Source organism: Coenobita brevimanus, chromosome 16 (assembly GCF_032717465.1).
Source record: "Coenobita brevimanus isolate Jiangsu-jjx chromosome 16, ASM3271746v2, whole genome shotgun sequence".
In the NCBI taxonomy this organism is placed as follows: Eukaryota; Metazoa; Arthropoda; class Malacostraca; order Decapoda; family Coenobitidae; genus Coenobita; species Coenobita brevimanus.
In genome coordinates, this window is record NC_136969.1 from 25919149 (window position 1) to 25945648 (window position 26500).

At 42.2% G+C, this 26500-nt stretch overlaps 1 protein-coding gene across 1 annotated transcript in view; it reads right to left on the reverse strand.

Moving 5' to 3' along the window:
• LOC145391016 (glycine receptor subunit alpha-2-like) overlaps positions 1-26500 on the reverse strand; it is a 58514-nt gene that overhangs the window by 9529 nt on the left and 22485 nt on the right. The gene's annotated exons all lie outside the window — the stretch shown is intronic.

Below are 26500 nucleotides of genomic sequence, written 5' to 3' on the forward strand. Positions count from 1 at the left end.
TTCGAGTAAATTTGTTCGTTTTGATCTGTGTGATGTGTCCTCGATTGCCTGAGAGTGTGTTTGATTCTTTTCCTGTAGTTCTGCGATTACAACTAATGCATATGTGTATGTATGTATGTATGTATGTATGTATGTTAGCTTGTGTACGTGTCTGTCACCTAACGTATTTATCTGTTTGTTGCGTGTGTGTGTGTGTGTGTGTGTGTGTGTGTGTGTGTGTGTGTGTGTGTGTGTGTGTGTGTGTGTGTGCGCGTTATTTTAGTGTCATGAACTGTTCAAATGGAAGAACTTATACTCTCAAACTGAAACTATATTTACTCTCGGGATCCAAAACGTTTGACCTCACAGCAAACATTATTTTTCACGATGTATTATTCTCCGGTATGTGTGTATACTTGCTTGAGAGGAGTGGTGGGTTTTGGTTTATGTCTGAGCCCAAAGGAATATTATAAACAAATATTACATTTTCTTCTCAGTATGTAAACGCTATTTTGGGTCGATATATTTCTTTGTCCTCTCATATATGAAGTCTGGCCACACAAGTCTCTGCTTTGTCCTCGTATGCCTTGTATTTGTCCTTGAATTTGTCCTCATGAGTCATAGGAACCAGCGATTGTTATTACTGATACCACATAACACTTTAACGACTGGAATAACTCTACTAATTCATATGATGCCAGGTTATCTTCTTTTTTCTTTTTTTCTTTTTTTTTTGAGTGAGTCATAGGAGCCTGAGTGTGCAAATGCTGTGTCAACGAACAGTGTCCCTTTATATGACTCTGCTTTGTGACGTAAATAACACCGCCATGAAAAGTTTGGGGGATACCTGGTTAAAATTGCGGTCACTGGAGAGAGAGAGAGAGAGAGAGAGAGAGAGAGAGAGTGTGTGTGTGTGTGTGTGTGTGTGTGTGTGTGTGTGTGTGTGTGTGTGTGTGTGTGTGTGTGTGTGTGTGTGTGTCTGTCTGTCTGTCTGTCTGTCTGTCTGTCTGTCTGTCCGCCTGCCTGTTGTTCGTTTGTTTGTGTGTTTTAAAGAGAGAGAAAGTGTGAGTGTGTGTGTGTGTGTGTGTCTGTGTACATGCCTGCACGTGTGCGTGTGAATTAATTTGTGTGTGTGTGTTTATGTGTGCGTGCATGAAAAGTTTGAGAGGTCCGAGTAAAATTGCGGTCACTGTGTGTGTGTGTGTGTGTGTGTGTGTGTGTGTGTGTAGCCACTTTATGAGCCAGCTGCCTGCATGATATTGCCTTATCTCCCCCACCACACGCACCGCCACCCATAAACCCACCCTTTAGTTTTTCCTGAATCCAAACCAAAATAATTTCCCTGTATCGAAGACAATCTGGGAAAAGCAGGTGTGAGTGTCCTGGGTTAGTATTCTCGCTGGTAAAGTAAAGCCCCCTAACACCTCTTCCTAAGCAATTTATTTTGCTTATTACACCTTGATGTCCACTTCTGTTCTGCTTAAATCATTCTAATATCACCATTCTCTGTATAAATAACGTACAAAATTATATTGACCTGCTGTAACGAGAAATAAATCGCTGAGGAAGAGGTGCTAGGGAATACGGGCCTGGACTTTACCCACTTTTCCCTTGCTTTCTTCTGAGGGAACTGGGTCATTCCAAAAATAGAGTAAAATTATTTGCCTGTATCGAAGTCAGTCTGGGAAGTGTAAGTGTCCACGATGTTACCTGTAACGTTGCTATGGTCTGTTTGTTTTCACTTGGTAGAGAGTTCATGTTCAGATGAGCTTGGGGATGCAACTACTACTGCTATTACTACTACTACTACTACTACTGCTACTACTACTACTACAGCTACTACTACTATTGTCTTGTTTTGTCTTTGAGTTACATGAAATACGCTGAAAAAAAATCTATCTATCTATCTATCTATCTATCTATAGCCCGACGCCCTAATCCCGCAAAGGGTGGCCGCAGACAAAACGCCTCCAAGTCACTCTGTCACTCACCATTTGACTACCCTCCCCCCAACTCACCCCCCCCTCCCTCATATACCTCTCAACTCCATCCCTCCACCTCATCCTAGGTCTACCCCTCCCTCTCCCTCCCTCCACCTCACCTACATACACCCTCTTAGTCAGTTTTTCATTCTCCATTCTCTCCACATGTCCAAACCACCTCAGTGTATTTCTCCTAATCTTCTCAACCACATCCACATCTACCCCACAACGTTTCTTCACTTCTTCATTCGTCAACCTGTCCCTCCACGTCACTCCACATACTCCTCTCAAGTAGCTCATTTCCACTGCTCTCACTCTTGACTTGTTCCCCTCTTGCAAGGTCCACGCCTCGCTTCCATACGTCAGGGTAGGGATCACAATACCATCATGCAGTGACTTCTTAACTTCTATACTCACCTCCCTATTTCTCATCACTACTTTCAGTGTACCAACAACCTTCCTTCCCTGCTGTACCCTTTCATGTACTTCATCCCCCAAAGTTCCATCCTTACTCATCACACTACCCAAGTACTTGAATGCACTCACATTCTCCATATCCTCACCATCCAACCTCACTGCACACTCTGTGACTTCATTCCTCTCAAACACCATAACTTTACTTTTGTTTACATTAACTTTCAGCTTCCTCCTCCTACACACTGTCCCAAATTCATTCACCAAACCTTGCAACTCCCATTCGTCTTCACTCAACAATACTGTATCATCAGCAAACAGCAACACCGGAAGCTTCCAAATCTCACCCTCATTCATTAGGGCCACCCCCACATCCACTGCCCTACCCTGCACCTCCTTTACAACCCCATCCATATATATATTAAACAGCCATGGAGACATCACACAACCCTGTCTCAGTCCCACACTGAGATCAAAGAACTCACTCAGCTCACCATCCACTCGCACCGTAACCCTAGCTCCCTCGTACATACTCTTCACAGCAGTCAACAATTTCCCCTCCACTCCATATATTCTTAATACCTTCCACATACCTTGCCTATCTATTCTGTCATAAGCTTTCTCCAAGTCCATGAAGGCAGCATACACTTTCCTTCCCTTCTCTAGATACTTCTCCACTAAACATCTTAGAACAAATATCTGATCTACACACCCTTTTCCCTTCCTAAATCCCCCTTGTTCTTCTCCAACTAGCTCCTCTGTCATATGCCTAACCCTATCAATGAGTACTCTACCATATATTTTACCAGTCACACTAAGAAGGCAACTACCCTTATGGTTACCACATACTTCTCTTTCCCCTTTTCCTTTGTACAGAGGAACAATTATACCTGATTTCCAGTCCTCTGGAACCCTTCCCTCTTCCCAAGCCAATCTACACAACTTCCATATCCACTCCACAACAATCTCACCCCCATACCTAAGCATTTCACCACACACTCCATCAATTCCTGGGGCCTTTCCCAACTTAATCTTCCTCATCGCTTCCACTACTTCCGCCCTACTGATCTCTTCCTCCCTCCTCTCATCTCTTCTTCTCCCAGCCATTCCCCAACCACTTATACTCACACTGCTCTCACTCTCTACATTCAACAAATCCTCAAAGTGCTCCTTCCATCTCCTCAATTTCTCTCTCTTCACCACCAACAATCTATTATTCCTATCTTTCACTCCCCTATTATTTCCCCTTTCACACTGCCTTACTTTCTTTACCTCCTTCCAAAACAATTTCTTACTCTCCCTCCATTTCACACTCAGATTCCTCCCAAACTCTTCATCCACTTTCTTCTTACTCTCCTTCACCAGTCTCTTAACCTCCCTTCTCCTGCTCACATATACCTCTCTCTTCTCTCTCTCATCTTCTCCCCTACCTCTACTCGCCAACCATTCACCATATGCCTTCTTCTTTTGTTCCACAGCTCGTTTCACCTCATCATTCCACCATGCTGTCCCTTGCACACCCTTGCATCTCCTCCTCACTCCACAAACCGCCTCACACGCTGCGCCTATCTCTTCCGTGAATATCTTACATACGTCTTCTACCCCTTCCATCTGCTCTAGCTCATGCCTTCCCAATCTTTCTTCCACTATGCTCTTATACTCTGCCATTTTCTCACTATCTTGCAATTTCTCCACTCTTCTCACAGGAGCTGCTTCCTCCTGTCTTCCCCTTCGTCTCCTCAACCACTTTCTTTGCAGCTCTACCTTGGCCATCACTAAGTGATGGTCCGAGACTTCATTCCCCCACCCTCTCCACACTCTTGCATCCAATACTTGTCTTCTCATTCGCTCATCCACACACACGTAGTCTATCATTGCCTTTCGTTCAACAAGTTCACCATCCATCCTCCTCATTACTCTCCATGTATACCGGTGGATCATCTTATGACGAAAGTAGGTGTTGGCTATTGCCAACCCCTTACAAGCACAGATGTCCACCAAAGCACTACCATTCCCATCTACTTCAGCTGGCACACCCCACTGACCAACCACTCCATCCACTCATACATTCCCAACTTTGCCATTCATGTCTCCAATCAACAGCACTCTCTCGCTCCTCTCAGACTTGTCCATACATGCTTCTACTCTCGCCCAAAACTCATCTTTCACTCTTGCCACTCGATCCTCTGTTGGAGCATACACACATACAATCGCCCATGCTTGTATACCTACTTTCATCCTCACCCATACAATCCTTGCACCCACTGTTCCATACTCTCTTATATTCTCCTTCCACTTCTTGCTTATCATCAGACATACTCCTTCCCATTCTCTCACCCTTTCACCTTTCCATTTAGTTTCAGTCAATCCACATATATCCACTTTTGCATCCTCATGCACCTGAACAATCTCTCTCTCTTTCACTTCATCGTTCACTCCTCTCACATTCCACGTTCCCACCCTAAGAATGTCCTTTGTCCGTTCCTTAGTCGTCAACGTATGGTCCGTCCGGGTCCGAGGCGCTTTATTCGCTTTTTTAGTTAGTTCTTTTTACGGGGTGGGGCACTAACCCACCACCAACCCTTTTAGTCGCCTCGTACGACAAGCAGGGATACTGGGGGAGCATTCTTGAAACCCCCCTACCCCTAATGTAACCTGCCTCTTGATTGTGAAAAGAGGGGACTGTCTATCAAAATGACTGTCTGTCTGTCTATCTGTCTACCTATCTTTAGTCAGACGCGTTAATCCCATAAGAGGTGGCCACAAACCATCGCCTCCACATAGCCATGTCCTATACCATTTGACTGCACTCCTTCCTATTCACACCTCCCTCTCTCATATATCTCTCCATTCCAACCCTCCACTTCTTCCTTGGTCTCCCCATTCCTTCTTCCCCCTCACATCGCCCACGTATACTCTCTTAGTCAATCTATAATTCTCCAACCTCTCCACATGGCCAAAGTGTATCACCTTTAAGTATCTTGACTGAGAGAAATATTGAGAGGAGTTTCATCTAAATACAAAATACCTGTAATTGTAAGTCTGTAATAAATATTCCTTTAAATTTCTCTGTACGAAGCACTTTATCCTAGTCAAGCAAAATAAAACATGTATTTTTACCCAAGTGCACCAATAAATCTCAGTCGAGAGATTAATCTGAACATCAAGAACGTTAAAAATGAATTCGATATTAAGTGGCAATTAGCCTTTCTTTCTGTATTTTTTCTCCCGTCTCTCTCTCTCTCTCTCTCTCTCTCTCTCTCTCTCTCTCTCTCTCTCTCTCTCTCTCTCAATGTGTGTGTGTGTGTGTGTGTGTGTGTCAGACTATAAAAAAGTATAAACGAACATGAATAATTTTACATCAGCTTCTGATCGCGTCTTTACCAGCTGAATAAAACCCTCTGGTGGCAGAAAGGTAAGGTTAGAAATTCGTCGCCTTACTGAAAGGGTTAAGGGCCCGTATTCTCGTTGGTTACGGAAGCTCTCTAACACCTAGAGTAAAAAGGTTAACATATTACCTGGGGGTGTAGGTCTCAGAGTGTTGTCGTAATCCTGAGGAAGTAGTTCTTGCTTACCCTCACCCTCGCTCCCCAACCTGTACCGAGAAACAAAGAGAAAGGACTGATATGTGGTAAGATAGATAGACGGACAGACAGATAGACAGCTAGATAGACAGATAGATATGGGTGGCTGTAGCATCTATGGGAAGGGATGGTCACGTGCCCAGCTGTAGGCCAGACACCTTCACTCCCGCCGCCACCACCATACACACACCTGCCTGCCAAGGGCTCACGTTGTCGCCAGCCATTTATCTTTTCCGCATTTAAACTCTCCTTCACCAGTCCAATATACACGATTGACCCCCACAAAGGCTACAGTACTGACAAAACACATTCTTCATCGTGCTGTAAGAATGCTTTCGTTAGTTACAAAAGCTGGACATATCAAAGTCTTCAAAGCCAAAATTACGATCCGTCAACTATGTGATGTGCGGACGGGGGGTGACCGAGGGACGACTGCCGGTGTATGAGATGCTGTTTGAGAGTTTGCGTGTTTTTCTGCGTGCTGCTTGATAATTATGCGGCTATTTACGGCGCTGCGACCCACAACTTGCGTCCATTTACGAGTGTGTGTGTGGCTAGGGGCACTAGGAAGCTGGAGGGACAACGAGACGTCTGATGAAGCCTAACGGGTAAGGTAAGTCTAAGAAAAATCGCGTTGACATTGTCTCGTGCTCAGGATTGTTCAAGATGGCTGAGGGGTTACATCACCGTACTTAGGTCGACTTGGCAAAAACCGATTGTCCGTAAATGATCCTCTGACGGTCGATAGTCATTAATTCTTGTTTTACCACTTCTCGTCGCTTCTTCTCTCCGTGTACCGTATTTATCTGTCTTCTCGGGCTTTAACATCATCGAACTGAAAGGGTTAAGAAACCATCTCACTTGAACCTTTCATTCTAGGGGATGAATTATTCACTTTTCTATACTTTTATTAATGAACAAACAATTTATCTCAACCGTAGGAAATCTCCGTATGTCTGAGAGTTAAAGGGGAAAAAAAATCGGTGTATATATTTTTGGGCAAATTCCAACCGTACATCAGCTCACAAGACCACGATATATCTGCAGTCAATAAATATAAATACTACACCTGGAGATTGTACAAGCGTCTTATCACGGACACCCATTAAGAGCTTAGGCATTATGGAGTAAGTGCTAGGAGGGAGAGGGGAAGTGAAGGGCTTTTATTACAACATAGCGTGCAAGAAGGAGGTACAGGACTAAGAGCGGCACTATAATTTATTGTCCTCCTCCTGTATGGCCTCTTGATAGCTAATGGCTTGGGCTATTATTTATTAATGTTCCTGTCTAATATTTAAGGTAAATTTTTTTTTTATTATTTTTATTAGGAGGAGGATATTGGAGAGACACCTTCATCAAAAATTCATACTGATCTGTTGCCCACAATTTAACAGAGTTCACGGTAAGTCACGAAGCCCTATAGAGCTGCAGGACAGAGAGATGCTCCAGTCAAAATGAATACGGAAAACTCGATGGGAACGTGAGTGAGGGAGCGTATTTCCCAGGGGGGTGGAGTTGAATGGGGGGTTCTGAGAGAGAGAGAGAGAGAGAGAGAGAGTGGAGTAATAGGACTGTAAGCAGATTACAGGATGAGTGACAGGACTACTGACAGGGGAAATAAGCTGACATGAATGAGAGAGAGAGAGAGAAAGAGAGAGAGAGAAAGAGAGGTATAGAAGCCAGAGAAAATGAAAAATAAAACTGAAACTTACAGATCTCACAAAGAGTAAAAGAACACACACTCACACACACACACACACACACATACACATACAAGAGGACATCATGAGCAAGTACGACCCCTCTGGGAGTAGGTAAGGTGGTCCAGGTAGGTTGGTTTATATCGCCTTAAAATCCACTTTCTGAATGTAGACCCGCACCATCTCAGGCGGGTTTTATTATCGAGAGAGAGAGAGAGAGAGAGAGAGAGAGACCCTAAATAACCAGCAAGACAAAAATCCAAGCCAAGTTAAAATAAAAAGAGCATGGGAGTCTTTCATGGATTATGATTGTTTATACATTCTTGTACGTTTGCCTTTAATTGGTATATTAACTCACTCGTCATGTTCTTGCAAATATCTGCATAGCGTGACTGTAGGCATGCACACTCCTTGCTTTTAATTCTGATGCTTGACTTTGCATGACTCGGCTGTGTATTTGCACCTGTTTTGAGAGAGAGAGAGAGAGAGAGAGAGAGAGAGAGAGAGAGAGAGAATAAAGAACTCTAAAACTCTATTACCACCACAAAAAACAGGAATAATCTTCATTATACACATACCAAGTCAAAAATTTAAGCTAAACATTCTATGCATTCTGTTATTACCGGTAGTGAGTTATTTCCTGGATCGACAGTGCTTTCCTTTCCAAGAAGAAAGAGAGTAAATATTGAATCTGAACATTGATCGTGAAGGAAGCAAGGTGAGGGGGGGAAATGGAGGAAGAGTAATTTTTCTCCTTCCTCCTTTCTTTCTTTTCTCTCCTTTCCTTTCTTCTTTTCTCTCCGTCTCCTTTATTTCTTTTGCTTCCCTCCCACCTCACCTATTTTGCCCCCTCCCCCTTCTCTATCCTTCCCTCTTCCATTATCTGGCCTCCCCAGCTTCCTTTCCCCTTCCCTTCCCCCTTTACTCTACCTCACCTTCATTTCTGTCTTCTTTTTCCTTACCCTTCTCTTACCCCCTTTCCTTTTACTCTCCCTCCCTCTCCTCCTCTGTCTTTCTCATCTCCTCCCATTTTCCCTCCCTTCCCCTCCTCTTCCCCTCTTTCCCCCACCCTCTCTCTCTCCCTTCTCTCCCAGCGCTAAGTGACTCCATTAACATTTTTTGAGGACATCTCTAGTGTGTGTGAAAGTACACGCCAGTGGTGCCGCTGTGAAACTCGGGTACGTTTTCTGGTTTCTTCATTTTAGTATATTCCTGTTATCTCTAAGCTATATTATTTAACTGTGGTAGAAATAGGGGATTATTCTATCTGTCTGCCTAAATCTATCTATCTGACTATCTATCTATCTGTCTCTCTACCTATTTATCACCAGACGCCTCAATCTCGTACGGAGTGGCCACAAACAAATCACCCACATGTCGCCCTGCCCCTCTTGCTTCTGACTGCCCTCCCTCCACCTCACATCCTCATCTCTCATGCACCTCTGTAGTAGTAGAGATAGACCCAGGTTCACTTGAAACGTGAACTCGACGGACTGTTGACTAAAGTTGCCTTTCTTAAGTCCACCATCCTCCTTTTGGGGGATAGGGAAAGTACTGAGGCAGCTCCACCGACTTGTTCCATCGGTGCCAGTACGTGAAGGCGTCCACCTCCAGCATCGGGTAGGAAAGACAGATTTGTTAGGGAGAACAAAGGGACTGTCAACGAAATTTTGCTCATGGCTGTCCGCATAAACGGTTTTGGCGTGAACCTCGTTAAGGTAAATGGAAAGGTGGAATGCTTTCATGGCCCAGTCGTAAAGGGAGAAACACTTACTGCCTGAGTTAGGGTCGCTCTTAGTTCGTTCGCTTTAATCTGGTTGTGGTTTTCGTCCTTTTTGTGGCTCATTTCCCCTGGCTTAAACAACAGTGCGGCTTATATCTCTTCAATGGCACTTCTTCGTGACTAATTCTGTATTGTCTTTAATCTCTATTGTTCTTTAACTTGGCTGTGATTTTCGTCCTTTCTGTGGCTCATTTCCCGTGGCTCAGTAAAATGTTTTAATCAAAGTGCGGCTTTCTTTCGCTTCCATGGCTCTTCTTCGTGACTAGTTCTCTACACTAACGTTAATCTCTATGATTCTTTCATTTCAACATGGCTGAGCTTTTCGTCCTTTTATATCCCTTAGTTCAACAGCAGAATAAGGCAATATTGTGACTTAAATGCCTTTTCATGGTACTTCGTGACCAGTTCTTCACTCTCTCTCTCTCTCTCTCTCTCTCTCTCTCTCTCTCTCTCTCTCTCTCTCTCTCTCTCTCTCTCTCTCTGCAGCTTACAAAATATGCAGGAGTAAACACAGAATCTATATATGACTTTACATTAGCTTAGAGATTAGGCAAACCAAGAGAATTAGCTCCATAAGTCTAATTAAAAGTGAGTTTAGGCGACATATTTATAAATTATTCGAACATACTTATACAGGGATAGATTAGATAAATAGACACACGTAGATAGATACATACTTATATACATACATACATTCATACATACATAAATACATACATTCATACACACATGCATTCATTCAAAGGTAGGTATATAGACAGATGAATTAATAGATAGATAGAGAGGCTGATAGGCAGATAGATGGATAAACAGATAGACAGATTTTGAGATTGAAAGATTGATTTCCTATAAGCGTGTGTGTGTGTGTGTGTGTGTGTGTGTGTGTGTGTGTGTGTGTGTGTGTGTGTGTGTGTGTGTGTGTGTGTGTGTGTGTGTGTGTAATCAATGAATGTGAGAAGTGAGTGTGCGTGTGTGCAGGGTGTGTGTGTGTGTGTGTGTGTGCACCACTAACATATTGCTCCCTGCCCCTCACCTTACTCACACAAACCCGTATTAGCTCCCTTGACGTATGTGAACGAGTGCGTGTGTTCCTGTGAATCGGGAAAGTGGACAGATATGGTGGAAGGGAAAGAGAGAAAAACATATGAGCAGATTCTAAATTCTTTCCCTGCTGTTATTTCCCTTCCACTCACTCCATCCACTTGTCATCGTGAGAGATACAACACTCTGGGATACTTACAGCAACAAGAGGAGTGCTGTTGGTAGGAGGCTAAGTGGCTGGCTAGTGAGCATTTTACGTCAGCGATCCTCTACCCGGTACCTCATTCCGACACCATGATAAACTCAGTCCTCAGTACTGATGTCTTCTGTTGTCCCTCTACCCCTGTAAAGGAAATATACGACTATTATTAACCTCTTCACTACCACGAAGAGCTTAAACGAACCCATCTGTCTATCTATCTATTGCCAGACGCCTTAATTCGGTTTGGGGTGGCCACAAATAAATCGTCTCTATGTCACCCTGCCCTCTGATATTAAGCTGACCTTCCTCCAACTCACACACCCCTCTCTCATATATCTCCACTCCATTCCTCCATCTCACCCTTGGTCTCCCCCTCTTCCTCTCCCCCTCCACCTTACTCACATACACTCCTACGAATCTATCTATCTATCTATCTATCATTGCCAGACGCCTCAATCCCGAATGGGGTGGCCACAAACAAATCGCCTCCAAGTCGCCCTGTCCCCCGCCATTTCACTCCCCTGCTCCCAACTCACACCCCCCTCTCTCATATACCTCTCCACCCCATCCCTCCATCTCGTCTTCGGCCTCCCCCTCCCTCTTTCCCCCTCCACCTCACTCACATACACTCTCTTCGTCAGTCTTTCACCCTCCATCCTCTCCACATGGCCAAACCACCTCAGTGTGTTCCTTATAACGCTTCCTATCACATCCACATCCACACCACAACGCTCCTTTATATCCTCATTCGTCAGCCTGTCTCTCCATCTGACTCCACAGGCACCTCTTAAATAACTCATTTCCACTGCTGTCACTCTTGACTTGTGTCCTTCCAACAATGTCCAAGCTTCACTTCCATACGTTAGAGTTGGTATCACATTATGTCATGTATAGTAACTTTTTCCCTTCCATGTTCACTTCCCTGTTTCTTATCACTGCTTTCAAAGAACCATCAACCTTTCTTCCCTGCTGTACCCTTTCAAGCACTTCACCCTCCAAACCTCCATCCTTACTCATCACACTACCCAAGTACTTAAACGTACTCACATTTTCCAATTTCTCACCATCCAACCTCGCTGTACATTCACTGACTTCACCTCTCTCAAAGACCATCACTTTACTCTTCCCTACATTCACCTTTAGATTCCGTTTCTTACACACTCTACCAAACTCATCCACCAAGCCTTGCAGCTCCCCTTCATCTTTACTCAACAACACTGTATCATCTGCAAACAACAGTACAGGGAGTTTCCAAACACTATCCTATCTCACCAGGGCCACTCCAACATCCACTACCCTACCTTGTACCTCTTTTATTACCCCATCCATGTACAGATTGAACAACCATGGAGACATGACACATCCCTGTTTCAACCCAACCTTCAAAGAGAAAAATTCACTTAGTTCACCATCCACACGCACTGCAGCCTTTGCACCATCGTACATACTCTTCACAGCATTCAACAACTTCCCATCTACTCCATATATTGTTAACACTTTCCACAATCCTTGTCTATCCACCCTGTCATATGCTTTCTCCAAATCCATGAAAGCCGCATACAACTTCTTTCCCTTCTCTAGAAACTTTTCCACTAAAGATCTAAGAATGAATATCTGATCTACACAACCTCTTCCCTCCCTAAAGCCTCCCTGTTCTTCTCCAACTAATTTCTCTGTTCTTTCTCTAACTCTGTCAATAAGTATCCTACCATGCACTTTTCCTATTATACTAAGAAGACAAATGCCCCTATGATTACCACACACTTCTTTTTCCCCTTTTCCTTTGTACAAGGGAATAATTATACCTGACTTCCAATCCTCTGAGACTCTACCTTCCTCCCAGGCCAATCTGCACATCTTCCACATCATGCATTCTACTACTATCTCTCCCCCAAGCTTCAGCATTTCACCACACACTCCATCAATTCCTGGGGCTTTCCCCAATTTAACTTTCTTCATTGCTTCCACAACTTCTATCCTACTGATTTCTTCCTGTCTTTTCACCTCCCTCCTTCTCCCAGCCATTCCCCAGCCACTTATACTCGCATTACGAATCTACGGGATAATATTTGAAGAAAGATACGATACAGGAAAGATCAAAGTGGAGGCGACTTACTCTTAACTAAACACCTACTCATGCGAAAATATGCTAATTATGCCGAGAGAAAAGTACCATAACGTCTTTTCAATCATGTTCTTGTTGCCAGTATAGGAGAATCACTGGTTATGGCCGCTCTCTTATCACTTTCTATGGGCACAGTTATTTTACGCATTCCCAGAACTTGTGTGTGTGAAGCGTGGCGTCAAAGAATGAACCCATTCAGTACCATGTCCTCTTTCTTTTATTCTGGCTCTCTCTAGACCATTATATTCACCTTTGGATAGACTTTTCAAACTGGAGAGGTTAGATACAGCCTTAATTAACCCCGTCACTACCGGATATACTTCGCAATTTGAGTAAAAGCGTCCAAGGGTAACAGAAGCAAATATGAGAATACATCATCGTGCTGAAGTGCATAAATGTAAGGGATACATTGTGGTCTGGCGCCTGTGGTTGTCGGGTACAGAGCACACACAATGTTTTATCTTGCAGTCATCTGGAAATGAGTCTGGTCTCACTGGGGCGGACATTTAACTGTTTGCACTTGTATGATATAATCGCATCTAATTAAATGTTTATGTGCTTGCATATTGTTTTCACATCTTGGTAATAATTAAATAGTATTCTCTCCATGGCATGTACAGACTTCCACTCACAAATGCCCAAACCTAAATCTGTGTGTGAAGAATTTGGGTGGAAGCTTATGTAGAGAGAAGCTTGTATGAAAGATATGTTAAGCATCCTCACAAGCCCAGACGCACATAGACATCAGACAGACAGCCATAAAACCAGCCCTGCCATAAATGTCTCATGCCAAAATAATGCTTGTCATGTTTTCTCCTCAACTCAGTTAACTAGACAAGCAACCCTTCCAGGAGACGCATTTTCCTAGTAAGTACTGACAAATAATGCAGTTTACTGGGAAAAGTAAAGTCAGGATACCAGGAAATGAAAACTTTTCGTTTAAGAATGTCACTGGGGAAGTAATATCAAAGTCGCGGCTGAATTACACGAATTAGCCCACCCCATACCGACTAATTTATTACAAAACCCACCCCCAAAAACCCGGCAAATTTTCGACTTGCTTTTTTTGGGTCTAACCTCCGCCTTTTATGAGAAACATCGAAAATTCAGAGAGAACACGCTCACCTGTGGTTAAAAATGCCCTAAACAGGTGAGATACCCCTCACCTGTTACCGCTTTCTGTGAAGCCGCGCTCCATAAAAAACGCTTTCTATGGGAGGGAAATTTAGCTAAAACCACACAGAATAGGTAGATATTAATTTATTTTTCACTCTCATCTTAAATGTCGGGACCAACTCCCTAGCCCCGGGCTCCTACCCTCCTCATGGGGCAATGTAGGATTGGATGATGGATGGATGGATGAATGGATGGTAATTTTTATGTATTACAAGAGTATATTGGTTTTCACACAATAATAATAGGCGATATAAGCGTTGTTCACTCACCAAATACATCAACATACCGCACCTACCTTGGCGACGTTACCTTCCCATCACTTCTGCTCATTACTAACTCTGGTGCCACGTAATCTTTGTCCCCCACACTGGGAATCATTTTCGCCTTGAATTTCGTCGTCGGAGAGACCGTGGTGCTACATATCTTTCTGGCCAGGTCACTGCTAACAGATGAGTTGCCGAGAAAGTGGCATGCGGGGGGAGGGGGGTTACACAGGGTCAGGCAGTGTCGCCGCCTGGCTTGGGGTAGAGGAAGGTCTCCCACATATGGCTACCAAAAATCTCCCGCGAAACTTAAAAAATGCGCATATGACAGGCCTTTCAATTGCAAAATGTACGATGCACGTCGTGGGGACTGAAAGTGAAAAAAAGTTGTGATATGCATCGTACGTCGTGGGTTCGGGGCGGGTTAGGAAGATTGTGTCCAGGGTAGAGAGTGATACATGAATATTCCTTTGTCATAAAGTCATGTACTAAGTAACTGTTGAGATTCCATAGCACATTTTCCTTGGAAACGTAGTTAGCATATTACAGCTCAGTATTATTCTTCACATCACAGTTCAGCATCCTCATTTGTCACTGATGGAGACTAAGTCGATTTTACAATGATACAAACTTGTAAAAGAGTGTTGACGTGTCATATGCAAACCAAATCGCTAAGAAAAGGGTGACACAAAGCCTCCTACGCCGTATAGTTTCTGCTCATCCTCTATTCTTACCGGTGTATATTTCACTCGACCGCGAGAACAAGTGTTATTCCCAGCTGTTCCTCATACAGCCTAGGAAATCCTAGAGGTGTTGCAATATCTCCCTACTCCTCACCCATTATTTTTCAAGCTATGTCTCAATATTTTCTAGCATGCTAAGGATTTCAGTTGCTTCGATATCTAGAACGTTTGACATTTTTGTGAGAGAATATCAAGATTTAGTAGAAGCATAAATCGCTGAGAAGTATGTATCAAAATCTTCTTCCTTAGCGATTTATGGTGCATCTCAGACCTTATCATCTTCTGTCTCAATGATTCAGACTACATCGATATTCTAAACATATAGATAACATAAACGAGAGAACATATAAATAACATAAACGAGAGAACATATAAATAACAAGAGCAGAGAACACATCACATACAAGACAGTATTAAAGTGTATCCAGGTGTAAACAGAAAAAGCAAGTCGCAAAAGAAATGTGTTATGTAACCTCCTAAGGCAACGTGCTTAAGGCCCCAATATAAGCAGTCTTATGTACAAAATCAGATTTAAGTGGACGGACCCCAACACGCACAGCACTTGATACTGATAGTAAAAACTGTCCCTCAAGGTGAACTCCTCGTGAAGGTGTTCCAATCAACAGGTGAAGGTGTACCAGTCTACAGGTGAAGCGGTGCCAATCTACAGGTGAAGGGGTGCCAATCTACAGGTGATGGGGGGCCAATCTACAGGTGAAAGTGTGCCAATCTGCAGGTGAAGGTATGCCAATCTACGAGTGAAGGTGTACAAGACTACAAGTGAAGGTGTGCCAATCTACAGGTGAAGGTGTGCCAATCTACAGGTGAAGGTGTGCCAATCTACAGGTGAAGGTGTACCAATCTACAGGTGGTGTGTCAATCTACAGGTGAAGGTGTGCCAAGATACAGGTGAAGGAGTGCCAATCTACAGGCGAAGTTGTGCCAAACTACAGTTGAAGGTGTACCAACCAGTCAAACTGACGCATTTCCTCTAGAGTGAAACTTGTCTTCAGCTGAATAATATATACTGGCAGCAGCAAGAATATAACAGAAAAAAGTAATCGTATTGAAGGAGTAAATCGTACGAGAAAAAATCAAGGAACAGTGGAATCAATGTGCACTAAAGAGTGAGGTTACCTGTGCGTGTGGCGTGGTGAGGTGCGCAGAGAGGTGTGGTGTGGCGGGGTGAGGGCAGCAGCGTGGAGTGTGTACTGAACCACAACTCAACACCCTCTTCCACCATCACACGCACCCAACACGCGCACACACACACCCTTCCCCCCCTCCCCTCCCCTCTCACAAATCACTCCACTTACCTCTCACCTCCTGTCAATATCTCTATAAATGTCATGTTTTCCTCAGTCACCGTGTCCGTCAAAGGTGGTGAATTGTCGCTGACATGGTATACCGTTCAATGATTCAGCTGATTCAAAAAGTTAAGCATCTGTGGCACATAACAACAATTTATTCAGCCACTTAGATCACTAAAAAAACACAGATTTATTTTCTCAGCGTCACTGAAAGACATCAGCAAATGATACCCTCACCATAAAGAGCTGATAAGTCATGAAAGAAGAGTTTAGTAAGGAGTAATGTAATAGTAGTAGTAGTAGTAGTCATTAAAATAGGAAAGAGGAATTGATGCCTGAGATTCAGTATTAAAGAAGGAAGGAAGGTGAAAGGGGAGTTGAAAGCAGTAACGTCAGAAGAAAAAAAAATGAGTGTGGGAGGGGGAAAAGAGAGGGGGAGAGAGAGAGAGAGAGAGAGAGAGAGAGAGAGAGAGAGAGAGAGAAAGAGAGAGCGAGAAAGTGCGAGTAGGAAAAAGAGAACTCAAGAAAGCGATAATGGAAAAGTGCATGACGACAGAGAGAGAGAGAGAGAGAGAGAGAGAGGTGAAAAGAAAGGAAGAGGGAGAGAGAAAGAGAATCGTTGCAGTAGGAAACACGAAATTCTAAATAAATGAGTGCGCATTCAGGGCTTATCCAATATTCCCCCCTCATTTGCCTAGCCTAGGGACCCTACACGATATTTAGTGGAATAAAAGATTACCTGTTATCGTTTACCATTATTCGTTATCGGTATCATAAATAGTAATGGCATTTATTATATCTCTTACGGATTATGATGATGATGATGATGATTGATGATAATGTTGATGATAGAGAAGTATATAATGCGGAAAGACTGACGGTAGGGAAAATGCTACAGAAATGCCTTTATGTCGACGAGAAAGAGAGAGAGAGAGAGAGAGAGAGAGAGAGAGAGAGAGAAAGAGACAGGGGGGGGGAAGAGTGGAGGAAGAGAGAACTTGCCACAGAATTTACTTTTATGCGACCGTAAAAGAGAGAGAGAGAGAGAGAGAGAGAGAGAGAGAGAGAGAGAGAGAGAGAGTCTGAAAAAGAAAGGGGAAAAATATAATACATAAAACCTACAACTAACTCATAAAATATTCTTCAGACGTAAATTACAAATCACATGCATAATAATACAGGAAATACATACAAGCATAACAAAATACATAAATTCCATTCACAAAACATGGAATACATACATAGCATACATAACATATATAAAACACATGAAATTTACGTTACTTCTTAACTTGTACAAAAATTAATGGTGTATGATTTTTTATTATTCTTCCTGCAGAGTTTTATTTTATTTATTTATTTATCTACTTAGATGAGAACACTTTAGCTGTGAAAGGGTTACTGAAAACTATATCTCTAATTTATTTTCTATATCTAATTTTAATATAATATTCTTTCTACCTACATATATAATTTTTTCTCTTAATTTTGTAATAGTAGATTGCCCGAGAAGTAGAGCCATAAAGAAGTACGCTTGTAACCTCTCTAGTTCGAAAAAATCTCTTGAGCGGAGGGAAATCGTCTGAAAAGAAAAAGAATATAGTAAAAGAAAAGAGCCGCCATGTTGAAGGGATTTTATAATATCCAAATAAACTCCTCCAGTACGTGAGCTCTTTCCCTCAGCTGAATAAAATCGTCTGGATGAAAGAAGGAAAAAAATAAAAAAGATTGTATGCCACTGCAGTGGAGGGAGGGAAAAGTTTTATGTTTTGTCGATAAGTCAATATGAAAAAAAAAAATAAAAAAGTGCATAAAGGGCATAGATAAGAATTAATGAGTTGATAAGAGAGAGAAAAATGAGGAGAGGGGAGGATAGGAGAAAGGAAGGCGACGATATTGATGATAATAATGATGATGATGACCGAAAAGGATAAGTGATAATAAGGATGATAAAAGCTGATGATGATGATGATGATGATGATGATACTGATAACCGAGAATGGTAAAAATGATAATAATAATGATAATGATGATAAAGACAACGACGAAGACGGGGATGACTGTGACGACGAAAACGATTATGATGGTGATGATGAGGATGAGGATGATGATGAGGATGATATGCCAACTTTTTATTTGTACTTTTTCATGTACAACAGGAAGCACGGAACTTTGTACATACGTGCGACTGTGCATTGACCATATGCATCGTTAATTCTCAGTGCATTCTCTCCACACACACACACACACACACACACACACACACACACACACACACTTTCACATTTATTCACAGCAAAGGTCTCTCTCTCTCTCTCTCTCTCTCTCTCTCTCTCTCTCTCTCTCTCTCTCTCTCTCTCTCTCTAAGACAGTAACTGTATTCTTAGATATTTTTTCATTTTCTTTTTGTTGTTGGCGGATGATTTTCTTCTCCTCAGATGTATTCCCCTTGTTTTCCTCCACCTCTTCTTTTCTTCTTCCTTCCTCCTCTTCCTCTTCCTCCTCCTCTTTTTTTTTCTTCTCCGTCTTCCTCCTCCTCCTCTTCTTCTCCTCTTCCACCTTCTTTTCCTATCACTCCTCTTTCCCTTCTTACTCTTACTTTCTCTCCTCTTCTTTTTCCTTCTCGTCTTCCTCCTCCTTCTCCTCCTCCTCTTCTTCTTCCTCCTCGTCTTCCTCCTCCTCCTCCTCCTACTCTTCCAGTTGATAGTTCTCCATAACCAAGGAGTAAAAAGCCTGAACTCCGGAGTGGATTCGAAACATGGTGCTTTAAGTTTGAATGGCCCGCCCGTGTCTTGGAGAGAGAGAGAGAGAGAGAGAGAGAGAGAGAGAGAGAAGGGGGGGGTTCCTGCTTTTGTGGTTTCCTATTCCTGTTTTTGGATCCTACCCTAACCTTTTATGATGATGGAAAATAGATTGATGATGATGATGATGATAAGAATATTAATGAATAACAATAATGGCAAATATCAATCTCTCTCTCTCTCTCTCTCTCTCTCTCTCTCTCTCTCTCTCTCTCTCTCTCTCTCTCTCTCTCTCTCTCTCTCTCTCATCTATATTGGTCTGCCTGTGTATCTGTCCATCTATCTATTTATCAGTTTATCAATCCATCTGTTTGTCTGTCTGCCTCTGGGATTCTGTACTCAGTCTAACCTGCCTATCAGTCTATGTATCTATCTATCTATCTATCTACCGTCTTACTACTTATCTGTCTGCCTAACTACCAGCTACCTAACTATCTATTTACCTATCCTTCTATCCATCTGTCAGTCGGTTTATCTCTCTGTCAGTCCATCTACATGTCTATCAAGCGTCAGTCCATCTATCTATCAGTCAAGTCTCAGTCCATCTGTCTATCTATCAAGTGTCAGTCAATCTATCTATCAAGTGTCAATCCATCTATCTGTCTATCAAGTGTCAGTCATTCTATCTATCATGTGTCAGTCCATCTCTCTATCTATCAAGTGTCGGTCCTTCTATCTATCTATCTATCTATCAGCGGGGTACAGAGTCAAATGGACCATACATCCATTCACTCACCAATCAAGCCGCCGATAAACTCTAGTAAAAGAGAACAGAAAATGGCTTCCACGGGGACAGAGAGAGAGAGAGAGAGAGAGAGAGAGAGAGAGAGAGAGGCAAAAAAATCTGCTGGAATGTAGGAGACGGAGGGAGGGAGAGAAAGTGTAAACAAAGTAAGAAAAAGGATGTCAGAACGTGAGGCGAAAAAATATATGTATAAACAGAAACAAAAACAAGAGAAAAAACAAACAAGAATCGAGAGGAAATAGAGAGAAACGAATAATTGCAAAGAAAAAAAAGGAAAAAAGCAAGAACGTGAGAAAAGAGTAAGAGAGACATGGCAAGAACTAAAAAAGAAAAAGTAAGAGGAAGAACGTAGAGAACATTAGAAAGTGAACAAGGATGCGAGAAGAAAGTCTAAGAAAGAAAATAGTAATGGAAAGTTACGTGTCGGAAGGTGGGGAAAGGAAGCAATAAAAAAAAATAATAAGAAGAAGAAAAATACTACTAATGTAAAAAAAGAAGAGAAATAGAAATGTTTGAAAACGTATGAGGCAGAAAAAAAAAGTACAAAAAATAAGATAGACGAAAAAAATGAAAAATAAGAAAGCTAGAATGTAAGAAAAGATAAAAGTTAGGAGAAAATGGCAAGAAATATTGGAAAGAAAATACAAGAAGAGCGTGAGCAAAAAATAAGAGCAAGAATGTGAGCAAAAAATAAGAGCAAGAATGTGAGCAAAATGTAAGAAACAGACGAGAAAAGAGAAAGGAAGTGAAGTGTGAAGAAGGAATGTAAAAAAATAGGTGGACAGCCAAAATGTACAAGAGAAAAATCGAAAAAAAAGCAAGAACAATGTCAATAAAATGAAAAAAGTGAGCAAGAGAGAAGCAGGAGAGTGAAATAAATAAGAGAAAGGGTATGGGAATGTAAAAAAAAAAGTGAGAAAAAAAGAGATCAAAAAAGAAAGAAAGAGTAAGCAGGAATGTGGGGAAAAGAAAGACCCTCAAAAAGAAATAAAAAAGTAAATCAGAGTCATTTTAAAAAGTGGGAGGAAAGTAAGAACGAAAAACAGTATGAGAAAATGAGCAAGCGGGTAGGAAAGAAAAAAGAAAAAGAGAGCAAGAATGTGAGAAAAAAGCGAGAGAAAGTGAGGTCTAAAATAGGAGGGAGTCCAAAAGTGCAGAAGGGAAGCAAAAATACGCAGGAGGTGAATCCATAAAAGCCTGCCTCCTTTTACAACCTGTACACTTTTACCGAATAAAACGTTCAATCGTTAGAGAGAGAGAGACAGACAGACAGACAGACAGACAGAGAGACAGAGAGACAGAGAGACAGAGATAGAGAGAGAGAGAGAGAGAGAGAGAGAGAGAGAGAGAGGCACAGACTACACAGATCTTTTTGTTCTAGACTGATTAGATGGTCTTACTAGCAACAGAAAGTAGCTAATATTAAGAGAAAATATAGATAGATAAACAGAGAGAGAGAGAGGGGGAGAGAGAGAGAGAGAGAGAGAGAGAGAGAGAGAGAGAGAGAGAGAGGAATTTACATAGATACACAGACCAGACAGATTTTAAGGCTGTTACTGGGTTATCCAGCCTTAATGGAAAGACTTTTAGGATCAGGGTAGCAAAGGGAGAGAGAGAGAGAGAGAGAGAGAGAGAGAGAGAGAGAGAGAGAGCTGTGATAAAGTACCAAGGAGGGAAAGAGAGAAAGAGTGAAAGAGGCAAGAAAGAGTAAAGAAAAATAAAAACAGATTCAAAGAGAAAACTACTTAGGAGACAAAGAGGAAAAACAGTTAAAGAAAGAGAAAGGCAGAGGGAATTAAATAAAAGAAGAGAAAAATAAGAACGAAAAACCAGATGAAAGAGAGAAACTTTAAAGAATAAGAGGAAAGATTAATAAATGATGGAGGACGAAAGAGGGGAAGGAAACACTGGAGAAGAAAGGAAAGGGGACGAAAATTCAGTGAAGAAGGAGCAAGAAGGGGAAAAACGAATAAAGAAGATGTAGAAGAGAGTGGGTGTAAACAGAGAAGAGCAAGGGGAAGTGATAAAGGGAAAGAGATAAGAAGGAAAAAGAGGAAAGAATTATGGATGGAGAGAGAGAGAGAGAGAGAGGAGGGGACCTTGATATTCTTCATATTCCATGACAAATTTCCCTTGATTATCTTTCCGTATCATATCATTTCATCTCTCTCTCTCTCTCTCTCTCTCTCTCTCTCTCTCTCTCTCTCCCCGCCTCTGAATATACCACTATTGGTTTGCAGTGGCGTGTGTGTGTTGATCCCATTCAATATCTCATTAACCCACCAATAATAGTATTACAGAAGCAGCGGCACAGATCGGAGGCGAGACGTGGCCTGATATTACACCTGTCTAGATACTACACCTGCGCAGATAGTACACGTGTCCAGGTACTACACGTGTCCAGGTATTTACACGAGTCCACACCATTTTATTCTGTATTTTGTACTATATATAGCTGAGGCTGCGTCATATGAGAGGGAGAAAGCTAAATGCAGAAAAAATCGTCATTGCAGTATAGAAACCAATGTAGCTTTTCATGATATAAGCGATTCATTTGGGGGGCGATGAATTTATATGCAAGCTATCGAAAATTCACACCGAATTCATTTTGAGTAATGATTTTCCACAAAGCATAAAAAATTCTGTTGCAAAATTCGTCGTATATTAACTTTCCATGAAAACTGGCGTAAAATGAATGTTCAGTTATTATCTGGAATTGCACCAAAACTGCCAAGCCATCAAAGCAAACATTTTTTTTTTTTACCGGTATGCACTCTCTCTCTCTCTCTCTCTCTCTCTCTCTCTCTCTCTCTCTCTCTCTCTCTCTCATTAAGAAAGCACTGGGATGCTAGGTCAAATTCCTGTGTATTTAGGATGCCCTTAAGCTCCCTGTCTTCTGGTACATATCTCCATGAAGGACGTTATTAACTGAGATAATATTCCATATAACACCAAACGATTATATTCAGCTAAGAGTGATACATAAAAGCCTGAGTGTTACTATTTTCTTTTATGTCAACTAAAATTCTGTCTACATCAAAAAATAACAAAAATAAAAATAGTGCCATATGTTTTAGGCTACTGTGTCCCAGCCATCACCTCTTTACCAGCGTATTTCTGCATGTGACACATTAATATTCGGCTGTACATATGTCATTCATGCGGTGTAGATATTAAAACACACACACACACACACACACACACACACACACACACACACACACACACACACACACACACACCACACCCCTTAAGGTCGGGACAGTTCTAGTATTCTATTCCAACTGTTACCTCAGTTAAATCCAGCAGTCATTATGGCCTGAGAGCATTAAGGTATAGGCCGAGAAATAAAGGCTACGTAAACCCACTAAATCCACGAGTATACAGCCAAATGTCACTCAAAATCACAGCAATTTAACTTTCCATCCCCACAAAGCCTGGCCTTCCACCGCTCTCTCATGCTGTGTTGCTGTTAATGTAGAGGATTATTTTGTTGACAGGACCAGTGACATGCTCGCTTCACGTTAAAATACATGTGTAGTCAAATCAGAAGTGCCATTACCCATTGAGTCAATGGCCCCTTGTTCCGTATGTATCGACATATGTGGTTATGCTGAACTGTGGAATATTCAGTTTGGCACAGTGTTACGGTGGTTCTTAGTGAGTCATAATAGAAAGTGATATAGTTATAGAAAGAGGACATAACCCACAGTACTTCAAAATGCTTTGGTGCTCTGCTTGAAAATAAAAAGCACGTTGTGAATAGTGATACCTTCTTTTTCTGAGTGTGAGAGGGTTAGGGAATGAAACAAGGAACACTCTAAATCATCACTCTGTCGCCCTCATATCCTTCTGCATCATCACCTCCCACATCCCCTCTCTCGATCATCTCTGTCTCTCTTATTTCATTTTTCCATTATCACCTCCTTCATCTCCTCTCTCGAGCATCTCTTTCTCTCTCATTTCCTTCTTTGTTATTACTTCCATCATGGACTCCTTCATCTCCCTCTCCATCATTTCCTTCCCCATCATTTACTCCTTCCTCTCCTCTCTGCCTACTTCTCCATTACCTCCCACTTCCCGTGCCACCGTGAACCCGATCCTGTCATCTGCCCCCAAACATCCCGGTCTCATCTGCCGCCTTCCTGCTGATATCCCCACACTGATGGCCTCATTCCACACCCTTTTGATGCCTGGACGTTCATACCTCTAACCCCCCTCCTCTCCCGTCGCATCCTATCTCAACCCTTTCATAGTCGCCTTTCCCTAGCAGTTTATTCCAGCTAACGCCAGACGATTTATTCCAGCTAACGCTCGTCTGTAGGAGTAAAGCACCTTGCGTCCGGAAATTGTTAGTGAGTGAGAGAAAGACAGAGCCTCCACTAAAAATGCTCCGAAGTTATAAAGAAGTCACCGTATTGAAGAAACTTTCCCTCATACGTATCTTCTCACTAATACTCGCTTCTCCCGTCTCGCCTTTTATATATTCATGTCTTAATCTCTCGCTCTCTGACATTCAATATTCAACTAATCTTCTTAATTTCTGCTCCTTCCCAGAGTTCTTAATCTCATTTGTCTGGTGAATTATTCAGATGAAGAAATTATTGTGCACTCTGCGTGGTATGGGACCATGTGGTGGAGTCAGGATTCCGGGAGCTTGAATGGAGAGTCAGTGAGTGTTTGGCCCATTCAGCTGGATAGGCTTTGGTTAGTTTTTCCTTTTATCAGGTGTTTTCAAGAGAGAGAGAGAGAGAGAGGGGGGGGAATCAAACAGAAAATTTAATACGTTTTTCCTATATGCCAAAGAATTCAACTTTTTTGTTACTCTTGGAAAAAAAAAAAAATGAGAAAGAAGGGAAGTACAGTCGAGCAATATATTCCATGTCAAGATATTTCCTCCCTTCAGTGTAACATGATTTTGCACTACTCTGACTGCTAGGACACACACACACACACACAGTCTCTCTCTCTCTCTCTCTCAAGTGGCCATTAACTGCACCACTACATCTACCAAACACCATTACTTTTCATTCTTCATTTCTGTACTTTTTTTTTTCTTCTTCATTACCGCCAGATGCCTTTATTCAATCTATGGTCCTATTTTTACTGGCCATGAGGACTTCGCAGCGCCTCTCCTTAAGCAATTTATTCTGAAACGTGAAGCCGATGGACTGGATGCTCAAGTTCCCGTTCTCCTGAAGTCCAACATCCTCCTTTCAGGGGATAGGGAAGTAGCTGAGGGACTTTTGCATAACCAGGAAGTTGAGTCGCCTAGTTATATCAATGCCATCCATACAAAATAGTACGAAGGAAGCAAACAGCAAGACACAATGATCCCCCGTGGCTGTTTGTTATATGGTAGGCTAAAACAAACATAACTATTCTTTACGTCTCAGACAAGGATAGCAAAGCAACTATAAGGCGTCCCTCACCAGCCCAGGGTCCGAAAAGGTTAATCCAGCAGCCATCCACGTGTGTAATGGGTTTGTTTTTCCAGCCTGGCAAGTGAGTTTTAATGACTCCTGCGGCGGACTCGCTCACTCGGCCCAGGTTGTGCCAAACGAGCTGGCAAATTGAACTTGCTCACGGCTTGGCGACAACTGCTGGATAATCTGCATTTTTACTGGCAATTACTGGCCCTCACTCCGGCACTTTATTGCCTGTTTCAGCCTACGGTTTTGTGGAGAATATAACCTGGTATATGTGAAGTTAATGCTGAAATAGTGATAGATACCCCAGCTGTTGTCGTACGCAGGCAATCTTTAATAATGTTAATGGTCAACATCTTTGCTTGCAATTACTGGCCTTTATTGTCTGTTTCAGCCTACGGTTTTGTGGAGAAATTAACCTGGTATATGTGAAGCTAGACACGAAGCAATGACAGATTTCTTTGCAGTTTCGTATGCAGGTAATATCTTCATAATGTTAGTAAAAATATCAGCATCTTAACTAGCAATTACTGGTGTTTCCTCCTGCACTAAATGCCCCTTTTAGAGTTACAGTTAAAAAACAAAATAGTAATGATGCAATGTGTGAATGCCATGAGCTGCATTTTCTTTGATGCAGGGGAGAGTATTAAGATGCAATAGGTAGAAATGGATCGGGGAGGAAGAGGTGTTGAAAAGTCAGTAAACCAAAGGAAACAGTAGTATACGCCCTATGTACAATGTGATCGTGTATTACCGTGTACTGGTCACCTGTACAGTTTTACGAGCACTATTGGCATTCACTACGGCATTTTATTGTCCGTTTTACCCTGCAGTTTGCGAAGAAATTAACCTTGTTATGTGCGAAGTTTGCGACGCCTAAAACGCAATGTTGTTGCTGTTGCTGTGGCCCAGGTTCCATTAAAACCTGAACCCAGTGAACTGCAGGCTGAAGCTGCCCTTTTTCTACAGTCTACCATCCTTTTTTCGAGGGATGGAGGAGCTGAGGAACTTCGCATAACGGTGTCTTTCTGTTGTAACGTCGATACCACATACAGGCGACCCTCTCCAGTAGGGAAAAATAAACAGACGCTATAAATGTGACTGCATACTGCTACCAGTAACGTACACCCATGTATACATGTGTACATTGAAGTATGATATGTTCCTGGTTGTCCATCGTCCCTCTTCACACGGCAGTAATATCCTGGATGTAAACGGAAACT